Genomic DNA, 16,096 nt, shown 5'->3' with positions numbered 1-16,096 from the left:
AAGATTTTATTTATTTATTTGACAGAGATCGCAAGCAGGCAGAGAGGCAGGCAGAGAGAGAGGAAGGGAAGCAGGCTCCCCACTGAGCAGAGAGCCCGATGCCGCTCCATCCCAGGACCCTGGGATCAGGACCCAACCGAAGGCAGAGGCTTTAGCCCACTGAGCCACCCAGGTGCCCCTATATGTGGACTTTTAATAAAGTTTGCTGATCCCTCCTGAGCCAATTAACCCAAGTTCAAATTCTCACTCTGCTGTTTACTAGCGGGAGCAAGTGGTTTAATCTGTAACTCTCATTTTGTCTATCTCTAAAGTGGGAGAATAGTACCAAACTCATAAGGGTTATTTTGGGAGCTAAATGAGGTGGTCCTATATGCTGAGGACCATCCTTGCATGTGGAAAGCATGCAATGAGTAGAGTTGTTTCTGCCCCCACTCCTTCCACTGGCCCAGCCTCCCCAGCGGAGATCCAGGGCACAGGATAATCCATGATGGCCCGAGTCCTTCTTCCTCTATGAGTCTGGACTCACAGGCATGAATTATTTCTGCATCTGGGGCACTTGTCCAAGCCAAGGCTTCCCTGCTGGCCTTGACCCCACAGCAGCCAGCTGGGCTTTCAGCCAGTCTGGAACCACAGCCAGATCACTGAAGCCAGGCAGGCCAGCCCCAGAATTGGTCAAACCCAATTTGCCAAGGGGAAGCAAAGTTGCTGGTGTGGATCAGCGACCCCACAGCCTCCAGCTGGGGAGATTCCGCCGTCCCTGGAGGGCAGAAGTTGAGTTCAGTCACATCTTAGAATAGAGGTGAGATTTAATCTCTCAACACCTGGCACTGAAACTGGAGAGGAGTGAGTTTTGTAACTAAGAACAGGACATATTATAGTGAAATCCTGAGTTCAGCCTTCGGCGCTATGCTAGAGGCCAAGAATGAGTGTGGGGTAAATGGGGCCAGATGTTGGTACACCCTGGGGAATATTTACTGAGAAACCACGGCTCCTAGCTGTTGTCACCCTGCTTTGAGAGAATGACACAGCGCAAAGTACTTTAACCATTATTTTCAGAACAGAAAATTTCAAACATATTCAGAAGTAGAGAGAATTATATAATGAATCCCCATAGGTACCCATCATCCAACTGACACATGTCAACTCACGAGCCATCTTATTTCTTCCATAACTGCCACCCCCTGTCTCTCTTCTGTGACGTTCTCTGCCATTGGTGATCATCGCCTAGACCTGTTAACCCATTAGCAGCTACAACAGAGTGATATTGGGATGATTTATTCTCTCTTCATTTATTAGCTGGAATTCATCTGGAGAGAGAAACATCTTCTCATCTACCATTTGGTTACCCAGTGGTACAATTCACATGGAAGGACAAGATAAATGCTTGATATCTTTCCTTCCCTCATTTTCAAAGTCATTGCTGGGCTCCTTAACATCCTCCAAGGGTAGATAATGAGATTTACCTCTCCCCCCATATCTTTACAAAATCATGGACTTAAACTACTGAAATGTGTGAATACATTGAAGTTTTTTTTAAATCATTACTGATAATCAAATTATTATCCCTCCTACGGCCAGTGGGAGCCTCTTCACTGTGACTCCTGAGTTCTTTTGACATGGCTCATTTTTTTTTTTTTATGATGTAACAAGAGATTTCAGGAATATCTTGTACATTTCCTGCCACAAACCTGAGAATCAACCATTTCCCCAGGGAGCCCTTCTTTGATTGGAAAGTGGTACTTAGAGATAGGAATCAAAGTGCTAAAGGTGCTCATGGCTACTGGGTTAGTTGTTTCTAGGACTTTTCACTGGATAGAAGTAGGAAATCCCCTACCATTTTTTCTTTTTAATTTTTAAAGTATTTATTGATTTATTAAATTTTTTGAGAAAGTGGGACGCCTGGGTGGCTTAGTTGGTTAAGCAGCTGCCTTTGGCTCAGGTCATGATCCCGGCATCCTGGGATCAAGTCCCACATCGGGCTCCTTGCTCGGCAGGGAGCCTGCTTCTCCCTCTGCCTCTGCCTGCCACTCTGTCTGCCTGTGCTCGCTCGCGCTCCCTCTCTCTCTCTGGTAAATAAATAAAATCTTAAAAAAAAATTTTTTTTGAGAAAGTTAGAGAGGGTGTGGGTGTGAGTGTGTTGGGGGGCAGTGGAGGGGCAGAGTGAGAGGGAGAGAAAGAATGAGGAGAGAAAATCCCAAGCAGGCTCCATGCCTGGCGTGGAGCCTGACTAGGGGCTTGATCTCACGACCATGAGATCTGAGCCAAAATTGTGAATTGGATGCTTAATCCTGAGCCACACAGGTGCCCCTGTCTTTTCCTTGTTTAGGCTGAACAATATTCCGTTGTACAGATAGACCATATTTCGTTTATCCATTCATTTGCTGATGGACATTTGGGTTGTTTCCACTTTGGGCTATTGTGAGTGCTGCTGTGAACGTGAGTGTACAAATATCTGTTTGAGTTGAGTTCCCACTTTCATTTCTTTTGGGTATATACCCAGAAGTGGAATTGCTGGATGATGTGGTAATTGTATGTTTAATTTTTTAAAGAACCTGCCAAACTGTTTTCCACAGCGGCTGCCCCATTTTACGTTCCCACCAGTGGTTCACAAGAGTTCCAATTTCTTGACACTTTTGCTGACATTTGTTATTTTCTTTTTTATAATAGCCATCCTAATGGGTGTGAAGTGAGGGATTATTTCTTAAGTCTAATATTGCCTTAGAATTATGTGAGATATTTGCATGGTTCTAAAGTCAAATCTGCAAAACAAGATATATAGAGAAACATCTAGCTTCTACTCATTTATCTTTCATCATGTTCTTTCCCTCCTCCTCAGGTAATCATTTATAATTTTTTCATGGTCTATGGTTCCATTTTATTTATTTATTTTTAAAGATTTTATTTATTTATTTGACAGACAGAGATCACAAGTAGGCAGAGAGGCAGGCAAAGAGAGGGGAAGGGAAGCAGGCTCCCTGCTGAGCAGAGAGCCCAATTCGGGGCTCGATCCTAGGACCCTAAGATCATGACCTGAGCTGAAGGCAGAGGCTTTAACCCACTGAGCCACCTAGGCACCCCTATTGTTCCATTTTAAAAAACACTATATATATCTATGTAACTGTCACTAGTATATATAATATATATTTCTTTCCACTTAATACTGTTTCCTGGAGATCTCTTCATGCCAGAATAGAGAGATAATCCTCATTCCTTTTTACAGCTGCATAGGACCCCAACATGTGGCTGTGCCTTGATTTATTCAACCATACCCTATTGATGGACTTATGAGCTATTTCCAGTCTTCTGATATAGTATTTAAAAAGATTTTATTTGTGTATTTATTTGAAAGATAGAGTGAGTGAGAGAGAGCATGAGCAGGGGGAGGAGGAGAAGCAGATTGCGCTGCTGAGCAGGGAGCCCAATGCTGGCCTTGATCCCAGGACCCTGAGATCCTGATCTGAGCCAAAGGCAGGTGCTTAACCACCTGAGCCACCCAGATGCTCCAGCATTTTGATATTTTTGATATTTTGATATTTTCTTTTTTTAAAGATTTTTTACAATTTATTTATTTGACAGACAGAGATCACAAGTAGGCAGAGAAGCAGGCAGAGAGAGAAGAGAAAGCAGGCTCCCTGCTGAGCAGAGAGCCCGATGTGGGGCTCGATCCCAGGACCCTGGGATCATGACCTGAGCCTAAGGCAGAGGCTTAACCCACTCAGCCACCCAGGCGCCCCTATTTTGATATTTTCAATAAATATTTTCAAAATAAATATTTCAAAAATATTGATATTTTCAATAGTGCTGTTGTGAAAAGCCATGTTCATTTATCTTTTTCTTAGTTTTGCAAGGGACTTTTGGGATATATTCCCCTAAGTGGATAAATGAGCATACAATTTTGCCAGATATTACCAATTTCTCCTGCCCAGAGCTTATATCTCTTTGCTTTCCCACTAGTAAAACCTTTTCATTTGATCTGGTGGACTCCTATACATTCTTCAAGACCTATCTCCACGATCCCGGTTTCCAGGAGGACTTCCCTTCTCCTCTGGCTCTCTCCTCTTGGCTTTTCCAGCTGTGGGCTCCTTTCTATGGCTGAGCCCTGATACTGAGCTTTAGGGAGTGTCTGTGTCCAACAATACACTCTCCAGACTGGGAGCTTCTAGAGGGCTGGCTCCAGGTTTGAGTCCTCTTAGAGCATTCGGCATGTGACTGGGCATAGAGAGGTGATAATAACAGGTTTTCTCTCTGAACAAAGGACAGCTCCTTGGCCCTGGGCCTCCTTGCTGTCTCCTCCTGGGCCAGGAAAAAAGAACCAGGTCAAGCTGGCCAATATCCTGGGTTCTGCTGTCTGCCCTCTGGCTGAGTCACCTGTACTCAAGGATGGTAAACTCAGTGTGGGTGTCTGTCACCTGCATGGCTCCCAGGCAGAGGAGTGGGACCTGCTTGAGGTCAGGGAGACCCCATGACCCATTTAGTCTTCCCCGAGGTCAGGGAGACCCCACGACCCATTCAGTCTTCCCCACTCCCTAGGTAAAGCACCCTCCCCTCTCTGTGCCTTGATTTCTCTAACTCTAAAACGGCAACAATAATGTGCTTATTTCATGGCCTTAGCAAAGGAATCAGTGATATAAAATTGTATCAACCTGCTTCCCACTATTTATTTATTTACCATGTATTTATTATTGTGGTGAAATTCATGTAATGTAATCATTTTAAATAATTTTAAAGAGAATAGTTCTGGGGCATTTGGTACATTTACAGTGTTGTGCAACCATCACCTCTATCTGGTTCCAGAACATTTTCATCACCCCCGACGGAAACTCTGTACGAATTATGTAATCACTTCCCATTTCCCCTCCCCTCAGCCCCTGCCAACCACCGCTCTGCTTTTTGTCTCTAAGAATGACCTATTCTGGACATTCCATATAAAAAGGATCACATATTAGGTGATTTTGGTGACTGGCTTCTTTCACTCAGTGTAATGTTTCTGAGGTTCATCTTCGTGGTGTGTGTCAGGGCTCTGATCCTTTTTACAGCTGAATGACATGAAAATGTGTACATAGGACATTTTGCTTACCCGTTCATAATTTCATTGACATTTGGTGTGTTTTCACTTTTGGTTTTTGTGAAGAGTGCTGCTGGGAATATGTGTATATTTGTACTTATTTGAATATTGTTTTCAATTCTTCAGGGTCTCTACCTAGGAGTGGGATTGCTGGGTCATATGGTACCTCTATGTTTAACTTTATTTTTAAAAAGATTTATTTATTTATTTATTTATTTGACAAAGAGAGAGATCACAAGCAGGCAGAGCAGCAGGCAGAGAGAGAGAGAGAGAGAGAGAGAGGAGGAAGCAGGCCCCCTGCTGAGCAGAGAGCCTGATGCAGGACTTGATCCCAGAACCCTGGGATCATGACCTGAGCTGAAGGCAGAGGCTTAACCCACTAAGCCACCGAGGCTCTTCTATGTTTAACTTTTTGAGGGACCATCGAATACTTTCTATCTCTGTTGCCTCACAAAGCCAGTAAAGAGAGAATTCAAAGTGAAGAATTCTAAGTCCCCATTTGGCAGCCAAGGAAACTGAGGTTGGGAGAGGTGACCCCACACCATCCTGAGGCTAATGGCCATCAGATTATTCCCTGTCTGCTTAGTGACCACTGAGTGCTGGACACTTGCTAAGGAAGGGTTTAGGATTGGGCCCCTCGTAGTCTTTGCATCTCTGAACTCGGACAGATCTGGGTTTACCTCCCAACTTGGGCAAGTTGCTTCCTTCCTTTCAGCCTCCACCTCTCTACCTATAAATGATCCTAATCCAAGTCCTTCCTTTATTGTGGAGACTCAACATGGTACGGTAGGCAGAGGAAGGGACCTATATTATGCCTTTGATTTATGAAGGCTCGAACAAACAAGAACGTGGTCAACTGAGGCTTGGGGGTGTGAAGTAACTTGCCAAAAGTCACACAGTGGTTGGTGATTGGCTCTATCCTACAAGCATTTTTGAGAAATTTTCTGAAGCTTAATCTTTCTGGAAGCTAGCAAGGAGAAATTTCTAAGGGAGGTCCTCTGGGGTGGGGGGAAATTTGCTGCTAGGTTGCTTTGCTGTTTGGGGAGCTGACCTTTGATAACACAGAATCTTGCTGAATCAGCCTGGGGTAGCCTGTGGTCATGAACCACAACTGGTTCCCTGGTGGAGGTCACCTTTGCCCCAACCCACCCACTCCTCCTTTCTGGTCTATAGTTTATATCAGCACAGCAGGAGGCAGGGTGACTTCCGGTGCCCCAAACAGGCACAGGCCAGGCACTTCCTTGCTTCCAGGCATCGTCTCCTACTGGTCCTCTGTTGTGGGGCACCCTTCTCCCTTCCCTCTCCTTTCTGCGGTGCATACACTAGAACTTTGAGGCTCTGGCTTCTACTGGTCCTTCTAATCTCTTTTCATGGGTTCCTCAGTCCAGCCCACTGGACTCTTGCTTCTTTTTTTTTTTTTTTTTTTAAAGATTTTATTTATTTGACAGAGAGAGAGAGAGAAATCACAAGTAGGCAGAGAGGCAGGCAGAGAGAGAGAGAGAGAGAGAGAGGAGGAAGCAGGCTCCCCGAGGAGCAGAGAGCCCGACGTGGGGCTTGATCCCAGGACCCTGGGATCATGACCTGAGCTGAAGGCAGAGGCTTTAACCCACTGAACCACTCAGGCGCCCCTGGCCTCTTGCTTCTTGACGATGTGACCCTCATTCCACCCTACGGCCTTTGTACTTTCTGCTCACTTTGCTTGGAATGTTCCAGTTCATGTCTTCCTATCATTCAGGGATCACTCAAACATTACTTCCTCCTAGAAGCCTAGCCCTGACCACCCTGCGTAAACTAGGTTCCCAGTCCCTCCTTTTGAGCTCATTCTATTTACCAAGACCCTTACCTGACAGTATCTTAGTCATTTGTTTATTTATCTTATGTATGCATTTATTTATTTATTGTTGCCTCCCCCACTTGGAGGGAAACTCCATGGGAGCAAGGGACCTGTCTTGCTCGGGGCTGCATCCCCAGGGCTGAGACCAGTGCCTGACACTTAGCATTCAGGTGTTCACGAAATGTCTGTCAACTGACTGTTGGGCTTCTTAATAAACATGAATTTTCTTACCCCTAAACTGGATCATGAGGTTAAATACCTTTTCAGACTCAGCCTCCAAGTCCTGGGAGGCTCCTCCGATGGGCCCCACGGGCTAAATTCCTGACTCTGTTCCTACCAGACTGTGGGACTTTGGGAAAGCTACTGCCTATCTCTGGGACTCCAATTTTATTTTATTTTATTATTTATTTATTATCTATTTATTTATTTATTTGCGAGAGAGAGAGTGAGAAAGAGCATGAGAAGGGAGAATGTCAGAGGGAGAAGCAGACTCCCTGTGGAGCTGGGAGCCTGATGCAGGACTCGATCCTGAGACTCCAGGATTACATGACCTGAACTGAAGGCAGTTGCTCAACCAACTGAGCCACCCAGGCACCCTGGGACTCCAATTTTCCAAGAAAGTTCTTAACTACCCCCACCTCCAATCTAGTGAAAGCTCTGGCTCCAAGTCTCTCCTGAAAAGATAAACGCACGATTTTGCACATGATTTTAAGGGATTTAATGATTCCACCAAGTCCAATGCTGGGCTTCCCCTCCAGCTGATCCATATTGAAACTGATTTGTTCATTGACGCGGTTGGTCAGCAGGTATTCAAATGACACCAGCATTTTGTGCCCACCCTCATGGTGGGAGATTCTGTGGCCTCCAAATTTCCAAGCTCTGGGCTCTGAGGTTTCCAACAGCGGGGAGGTGGGGGTGGGTGGTGGGTGGAGGGGACAATTTCAGCTAGACTCTCTGCCCTACAGGGTCATGACTAGGTTAGCTAGAAGAGCCAGAGGGGCAGCTGGGGTACAGCTTGGGAAGGGGGCATAGACAAGTTCCTGGAAGAGGGATTGGGTTTTGAAGGATAAATGGATGGTCTGGCAGGGAAGGGCGGTCCAGCCTAGGAAACAGCTTCGGGGGATTTGAGGGAGGGAGGAGAAATATAACACACATTTACACAACATATTTTTAGGAAGAGATCGCTTTCAGGCGGCAGCCTCAGGCCCGCCCCAAGAGGGAAGGAAGATGATTTTACGGTTGAGAAGAAAGAGGCACAGAGATGCTAAGAGCCGTACTCCAGGCCATACAGCAGGTAAGTGGTGGACGACGGGTCTAGACACCCCCAGGCTTCTTCTAACGGGGCTTTCTTATTGGCCGAGGACAGAAGAGTTGTTTCTGATAGAGTGAGGTATGTGGGGAGGGCCGAGCCTGACTAGTGGAGGGAGAAGTAGTTCAGTCGGCCAGGGAGCACGAACGTGGAATTTAGTTGTCTGTGAAGCGCGAGAGGAGCGTCTGATTGCCTGAAAGAAGGGAAGGCAGAGTCTGATTGGCCGAGGGCTAGAGAACATTTAATTGACTGAGGCGTAGGAGGGTGGAATCTGATTGGCTGAGGGGAAGTCGGACCGAGGTATCATTGATGCCAGCAGTACCTTTTAGCTTCCAATCCGCAAATTCCGCAAATCCCGTGTCCCTGGGCCCTGGGAGAGGGGGGTGGAGATTAATGCCCCACCAGCTGTGGGGAAATGGAGACAGGTGCGTGTGGAGGAAGGGAGGGGGCTGGGTCGCTCCAGGCGGAGTCCAGGAAGGACACTTTCCTAGCCATACCTGGTGAGAAGTAATCTTGTTCGCATTCCCCTTCACGCCCCCCCCCCCTCCGCACTGTCTTTGCCCCCTCGGTGCTCCCTGCTCTCCCCAGCAGCTGTCCCCCATTCTGGGAGCGTGCTGTCCATCTCTCTAGCTTCTGAAGACCAGGGCCTCTCCTCCCGCCGCCCGCCCCGAGGGGGTGTCCTGCACCCGCCTGGCTCCTTATTGAGACCATCTCCCCTTTTCCCTCTCTTCCCATTTGCCGTCTTTCTCTCCACCCCCACCCCCACCCCACTTTCTTCTCTCCAAGTTAGTCTCCATTTCTCCATCGAAAACGCGAACCTAGATGTGGCCCAGGCCCAAACCCTTCGCGTCACCCCTACCTTCCCTCCTCTCACACCCACATTCCGTCTGTCGGCAAGTCCCGTCACCTCTAAACAACCCCCCCCCCCCCATCCTACCACCTTTCACAGCGCGGTCCCTCCAGGGCTGCTCCTCCTCCGGCTCCTCCCGCCGCTCTGGCGCCCCCTTTCGTCGGCGCATCAGAGCCAGAGGGAACCGGGAAAATCCCAGTCAGGCCCCGGCGCAGTCAGCATCCTCCCCAGCTGGGAACCGTCCGTGGCGCCCATTCCCCAGAGGAAAACTCGAAGTGCCTCCTAGGGGCACAATCCGTCCGGTCACCTTCCAGCCCCTGTGTCCTCCTGCTCTCTCCATCGCTCACTTGGCTCCGGCCTCATTGGGCTCTTGGCTGTTTCTTCAGACACGGTCCAGCCTCTGGTCTCTGCTCAAAGAGCACCTCAGAGGTCTTCCTCATCCCCTTGGCTCCCTAGATTGTCCTCCACAGCACACATCCCATAAAATAAACTTTTTGCTTATGTGTTTCTAGTTATGCTTTATTGCATCTCCACTGCAGAACAACGCCTGGTACTTCCTGGGAGCTTGGTGTTTGCTGAATGAACATGTGCTCTGTGCTCGCGGGGGCTGGGGAAAAAGGCAGGGAGTGAGCAAGAGGCAGTCTACATGCACAGAGCTCCCAGCTAAACACACCGTTCCAAGAGCGAGTTTGCTGTGACCGAGGATGCACGGGGCTGTGGCTGCATGGAACGTGAGTTTGAACTGAGCTCAGAAGTTAGGGAAGCCCTCAGAGAACATGGCCTTTGAGCTGATACCTGAAGGAGAAGTAGGAGTTAGTGGAGCAGGGGAGAGGGAAGAGAATTCCAGGCGGAGGGAACAGCATGTACAAAGGCTTTGAGGGGGAGAGAGATGGCCTTGAAGGGTTTGGCAAGATGGTTGCAAGTGGCAGTGAGCAAGAGTGTGGTGAGTGATGAGTTGGAAGGTGTTTGCTACTCCATTCACCCCACATCCCTGAACTGCTCTGGTCTTTGCTCCAAACCTTGAATTACCTCCTGCCTTGTCTCCACCCTTCTGCCCCCTATTTTGTGTCCTGGGAGGCTGACTTGAATGGACCACTCAACCTTTGCCTTATGACTTCCAGTTGGATTCAACCAATAGGGAGCCACAGCAGGCACTGGAGGGAGGGAGGAGACTGAGGTCAGGGTATTAGTATCTCATCTCCTCTCCTGTGTGGTCCATGCAGGCTGCCTGTGCCCCTCAACCAACAGCTCTTGCCAGGCAGTCCTCTCTCTGCACATAGCCCTATCAAGTCCAGGTTCTAGCAACTGCTTTTGCCCCGTAGCCCCAGGTCCCAGGGCTCTGGGGTGGTAATGGCTCCTGGCTGTACTATCTTTTATTAAACTCTTTTCAAATTAGTGTTCTGTTTCTTGCTGGCTCTCTCTTTTTTACTGAGGTGAAATTCACATAATATAAATTTAACCCTCTTGAAGTGTATGATTCGGTGGCATTAGTACATTCACAAATATTGTGCAACCATATCACCGCTGTCTAGTTCCAAAATTTTCCCATCAACCCAAGAGGAGCTCCTGCACTCATTCTCCTTGGTATGGGCTTTACTCCTCACTGCCCCTGTCCCCCTGTCACTGGTCATCCCTGATGTGCTCTGTCTCTATGGATTTACCTCTTCTGATCATTTCACAGAAATGCAGTTATACAATGTGTGACCTTTTGTGTCTGGCTTCCTTCACTCAACGTGATGCTTTTGAGGCTCACCCATGGGGTAGCATGTGTCAGGGCCTCGTTCTTTTTTATGACTGAGTAATATTCCACCATATGGATGGACCACATTTGTTTATTTCTCCGTTGATGGATACTTGGGTTGTTTCCACCTTTTGGAGACTGTGAATCATGTTGCTCTGAATCTGTGTGGACATATGCACATACAGGGACACTGAGTCTCTGTTTTCACTTCTTTTGGTTATATACTTAGGAGCGGAATCACTGGCTCATATGGTAATTCTATGTTTAGCTTTCTGAGGAACTGCTAAACTGTTTTTCATCGCGGCTGCACCATTTTACGTCTTCACCAACAGTGTTGGAGGAAACTGCTCTTCTTTTTGTCTCTGCCCCCAAAAAGTCTGCTGTGAGCTTCTGGAGGCCCAGGAAAAACTCTTCCCCTCACTCCTGCCATGCTCCTCCTTTGTCCACTTGCACATGTTTTTCTGGGACCATCTCCCTAACCTGGCCACCACTTCTATGTCTCACCCTCCCACTTCGATTATAGTTTGTTGGTTGCTACCAGGCTGAGGACTCTGGTGCCTGGGAGCCACGGAGCCCTGGCCCTTCCCAGGCCCTGGGCCCCTTGCCCTCTGGGCGCAGGCCACTCTTCCTCAACCTCCCAGATGTGGCTCATCTCTCCCTCCAGCTTCATGACTCTGCCTGCCCTCTCTCTAAACGCAGCTGTGATCCATGCTTCTGTCAACGCATTCTCTGTCCACCTCCTCCCAGGTGACCTCACTGACTTACTCGCTGGGCATCCGTGTCCTCCCAGGACAGGTGACTCAGAGATGCACTTCTCCTGATGGGCCCAGCTGCCTCCCCAGTGCCTCTCCTTAGCAGACAGGGTGTCTCGGCTTCAGCACTGCTGACACCTGGGGCGGGATCATTCTCCATGGTGGGGGCTGGGCTGTGCATTGTAGGATGTTCAGCTGCACCCGTGGCCTCTGCTGACTGGATGCCAGTCGGTCCTCCCCCTCTACAATGTGACAGCTAGAAGTATCTCCAGGCATTGCCAAATGTCCCCTAGTGGGATAATCTGCCCCAGTTGAGAACTGCTGGGATCACCCAAATGCAACCACATGCCCCAAGTGTTGATGTCCGTCCAGCCCATGGTCTGTGCCAAGCCTGGGGCCGAGCACCCCGCAAACCCCACTTCGTCTTGTGATCATCGCCTCCGTTTTATCTGTACAAATATGGGGGCTTACAGTAGCCACGTGACCTGCCCGAACTAACAGCCAGGAAGCCTACTGGGCCCCTCAACTTGTTCCTCCCTCCTTGTCCCTATCTCTCTGAGGGCAGAGACACTGAGCTGTTGCCTACTCCTCTCTTCTTCTCCTCCTCTGCCACCCGAAACCCCACATCCAGCCAGGCACCAAAGCAGATGTCCTTCACATCCCTAAAAAGTCCACATCCCTGGGGTGCCTGGGTGGCTCAGTCCATTGAACATCCAACTCTTGATTTTGGCTCACCTCAGGGTCTGGGGATCCAGCCTGGTGTCAAACTCTGCAGCCTGCAGGGAGTCTACTTCTCTTCTCCCTCTGCCCCTCCCCCCTCCCTACTCATGCACTCTCTCACTCTCTCTGAAATAAATAAATAAATCTTTTAAAAAAAAAAAAACCCACATCCCTGACAAAATCAATAAGCCCGACTGTGCTTTATTTTTTTTAAAAAAAGATTTTATTTATTTGACAGGCAGAGATCACAAGTAGGCAGAGAAGCAGGCAGAGAGAGAGGAGGAAGCAGGCTCCCCGCTGAGCAGAGAACCTGAATTGGGGCTCGATCCCAGGACCCTGGGATCATGACCTGAGCCGAAGGCAGAAGCTTAACCCACTGAACCACCCAGGCACTCCTCCACTGTGGTTTTAAAACCAACTAAAGGGGGCTCCTCTCCTGCTCACGCACCATCCAGGGCTCCCCATTGCCTGCCAGATCAACCCTCAGCCACTTGGGCTGATTTTCAAGGCCTTTCACATCCTCTCCTGCACCCCTCCTCGTCTCTCACACCCCAGGGCTAGAGAGAGCACCTGCCCAGCCACACCCTCAGGTTTCTCGGAGCCCAAGCCCCACCCCCTCTCCTGCATCTGTTGAAATCCAACCTCTCCCTCCAGTCCCAGCTCAGATGTCACATCCTTCACGTAGCCTTCCCGTCTGCCTCCTCCAAACAGCACAGCTTCAATTATTTGTATTACCTCTTCTTCCCTTAGAAATGCCACCTCCTCTCACCCTTAAAGAGGGCTCAGCACCCAGTGAGGGAATATGCCTGAGATGGAAAAGGGATAAAGACATCAGCCAAGTTTATCACCTGCCAGGACAAGTGGGTGTCTTATGCTGGCTTTAAAATTCCCTCAAAGTTTCGAGCCCCGCTGTGTCTTATTTTCTGGAATTTGGAAGAGATTGTTGCCTAAGAGTTCCCAAACTTGAATTTGGGACTCTTTGGCTTTGTCCTTCATCTTTGTCTTAATCCAGACAGATGGCTTCTGATACTGAAGTTTTAGTCATTCCCAATCTTCTGCCACCGGTATTGCTCTATCTACGTATTACCTTTTGTTACTTAATAGTTTTCTTTCAGTGGTCTTCCTCTAAAGCCTTATTTTATTTTATTTTATTTTTTTTTAAGCCTTATTTTATTTTTAAAAAAGATTTTATTTATTTATTTGAGTGAGAGCACAGGCACAAGGTGGGGGGAGGGGCAGAAGGAAGAGGGAGAAGCAGACTCCCCAGTGAGCAGCATCTCCCCCCCCTTAATTCCGGGCTCAATCCCAGGACCCCAGGATCATGACCTGAGCCAAAGGCAGACGCTTAATCAACTGAACCACCCATACACCCCAAGCCTTATTTATTTTATTTTATTTTTAAAAAGATATTTATTTATTTGGCAGGGAGAGAGAGAGGGAGAGAGAGGAGAGACACAAGCAGGGCATAGGGAGAGGGAGAAGCAGGCTTCCCCCTGAGCAGGGGGCCTGATGCAGGGTTCCATCCCAGGATGCTGGGATCATGACCTGAGCTGAAGGCAGAGGCTTAACAACTGAGCCATCCAGGCACCCCAAATCGGATTTATTTTAAAGTAAAATTTATATAACTATTATCATATCCACAAGGCTATAGATTTGATATCTAGGGTGAGTCTATTTTTTTCTTCTATGAATCAAAGCAAATCTCTCATTTAACATAAATACATAAAATAGAAAATGGATTGAAAGTGTTCCTTCATGTGCCATCTAAAATTACCAGACCAACATAATTTACATCAGACTTCAGACACTTGTGTGGGTCTTTGGGGACAAGCCAGAGTATTTTCTGTGTGGTTCAGACTTGTGAAAATACATTTCTTCATTCATTCATCCCATCTTTTCTTCCCCCAGCTCCATTAAGGGGTAACTGACAAAAATTTAAGGTGTACAATGTGACTCAACATTTATTCTTGTGTTTCAGGTTTCAGCTGGCCACCTGACACCCAACTCAGATAGCAGCTTCCCCTCTACCTCGTTGCAAAACCCTGTTACATCCCTTCACTGGGGAAGGGAAACTTCCTGTTGGATATGTTTCTTTCTCTTTTCCCTGCGTAAGCCTCCAATCCACAAGGGCAAGGATTGGGTCTGTTTTTATTCTCTCTCATGTTCCCAGCACCTAGAACCATGCTTGGGTCTTTCCACAGCAGGTCCTTCTAACTGCAGGGATTTATTCTAAACTAAGTGCTGCCTAGCCCTGATGAGCTGAGCCTGGGGTCTCACCCTCAAGGAGACAGAGTCAGCTAAAGCGGGACTTGCCTGATTGAAACTTGCTCATGTACGGGGCAGTGAAGCCACTGCTTTCTCTGAACTAGGGCATGCAGAGCATGGAGCGAGCCATCAGGACTTGCTGGTGAGGCAGAGGGCTGGAGACTCCATGGTGGTTAATAATAGTCTGCACATACCTAGCACTTATTGTGTGCTCAAATACAAAAGTGCTCCCTATACCTCGAAGCAGGGTTTCTCAGCCTCACTGTTGTGGACATTGGGGCTGGGTCATTCTCTTTTGTGAGGGGCACATTCTCATTGTGTGCATTGTAGGACTTTTTGCAGCATCCCTGGCTCTACCCACTAGATGCCAGCAGTACCCCAGCATCCAGGTGTGGTGGCCAAAGTGTCTCTAGACATTGTCAAACTGTCTCCTGGGGGACAGAATTACCATGGGTGGCAACTGTTCCCCTAAAACATTACAGCCATCCTCTGACATGGACACACAGAGAGTAGCCGAGGGAGTCATTTGAAACCCCTGTCTCCAGAATGCATGTCTAACCACTAGTTGTGTGGTTTTGTGTGTGGTCCTGGCCCCTGGCTCTGTCCTTTGAGACACTAACACTGCTCAGGGTCTGCTCCGCTACTTGGCCCCATCCCCCAGGCTAACCAGCCCCAAGATTAGACTTCCCAACTGGTTGGCCCCCGAAATGAAGGACAGCTCATCTGTAGTCTATAATCAGTATTTTGTTTCTGACCAGTCAAAAGGCTTTGGGATGATCATCCTGGGGAAAAAAAAAATCTGAATTTCCTTGTCCTTCCTTCAGCTTCTTTATGGTTTGCTGTGGTTTTGGCTTTGGAACTCACTGGGAGGAGGGTGATGTTTCTCAGGGGTTCAGGCTTCTCAGTGTCTGACTTGATCCTGACTGACCCCAGCCAGTCACGCCTCTCCTCCAGCCCACAACATTTGCCTTAGTTTCTCCAGATGAGACGGCAGTTATGGCTGGAGCCTTTGATCTCTTCAGTCTCCCGTGGGTTTTTGTTTTTCTTTTCCCCCTTTGACAGCTATTTCCTGGGTATCAAGTATGTGCAAGATCTTTTGGCCCCGGGGAGGCAGTGGAGAGCCAAAGGCCAGCTGTGAATCCTTCCATCTGTCGGCCCATTTGCCCAGATCAGCCATTCGTCCAACCATCCACCCACCGAACCAGGAATGGTATCCCTGTTTCACATCCAGGGGTGGGGCTGACCCTGTCTGGACCCATCTGGAGCAGATAAACTGGCCAAGGACAACATCCTAGCGGGATGGTCAAGTTGGCTGACAGTAGGTGGGTGGGGTGGGAGGAGCAGGACCAGAGTCTGGTGCTCCTTGGTGAGGCTGGAGGTCATCCTGGAGGAAGCAGCCCCAGGAGGGTGGATTGGATCCAGAGGGAACATAAGGGCACCAGTGCCAGTCAGTGGAGTGGCTTCCAAAGGCCAATGGAGTCTGAGGATTCCTGGGAGCCCGGTTGGGCATCGGGGTTGCTGACTTAGGGACCCCTTTCCAAGCTTGGGAGCAGGTCCTGA

This window comes from Neovison vison, chromosome 6 (assembly GCF_020171115.1).
Source record: "Neovison vison isolate M4711 chromosome 6, ASM_NN_V1, whole genome shotgun sequence".
In the NCBI taxonomy this organism is placed as follows: domain Eukaryota; kingdom Metazoa; phylum Chordata; class Mammalia; order Carnivora; family Mustelidae; genus Neogale; species Neogale vison.
Note: the sequence above shows the minus strand (reverse complement) of the source record.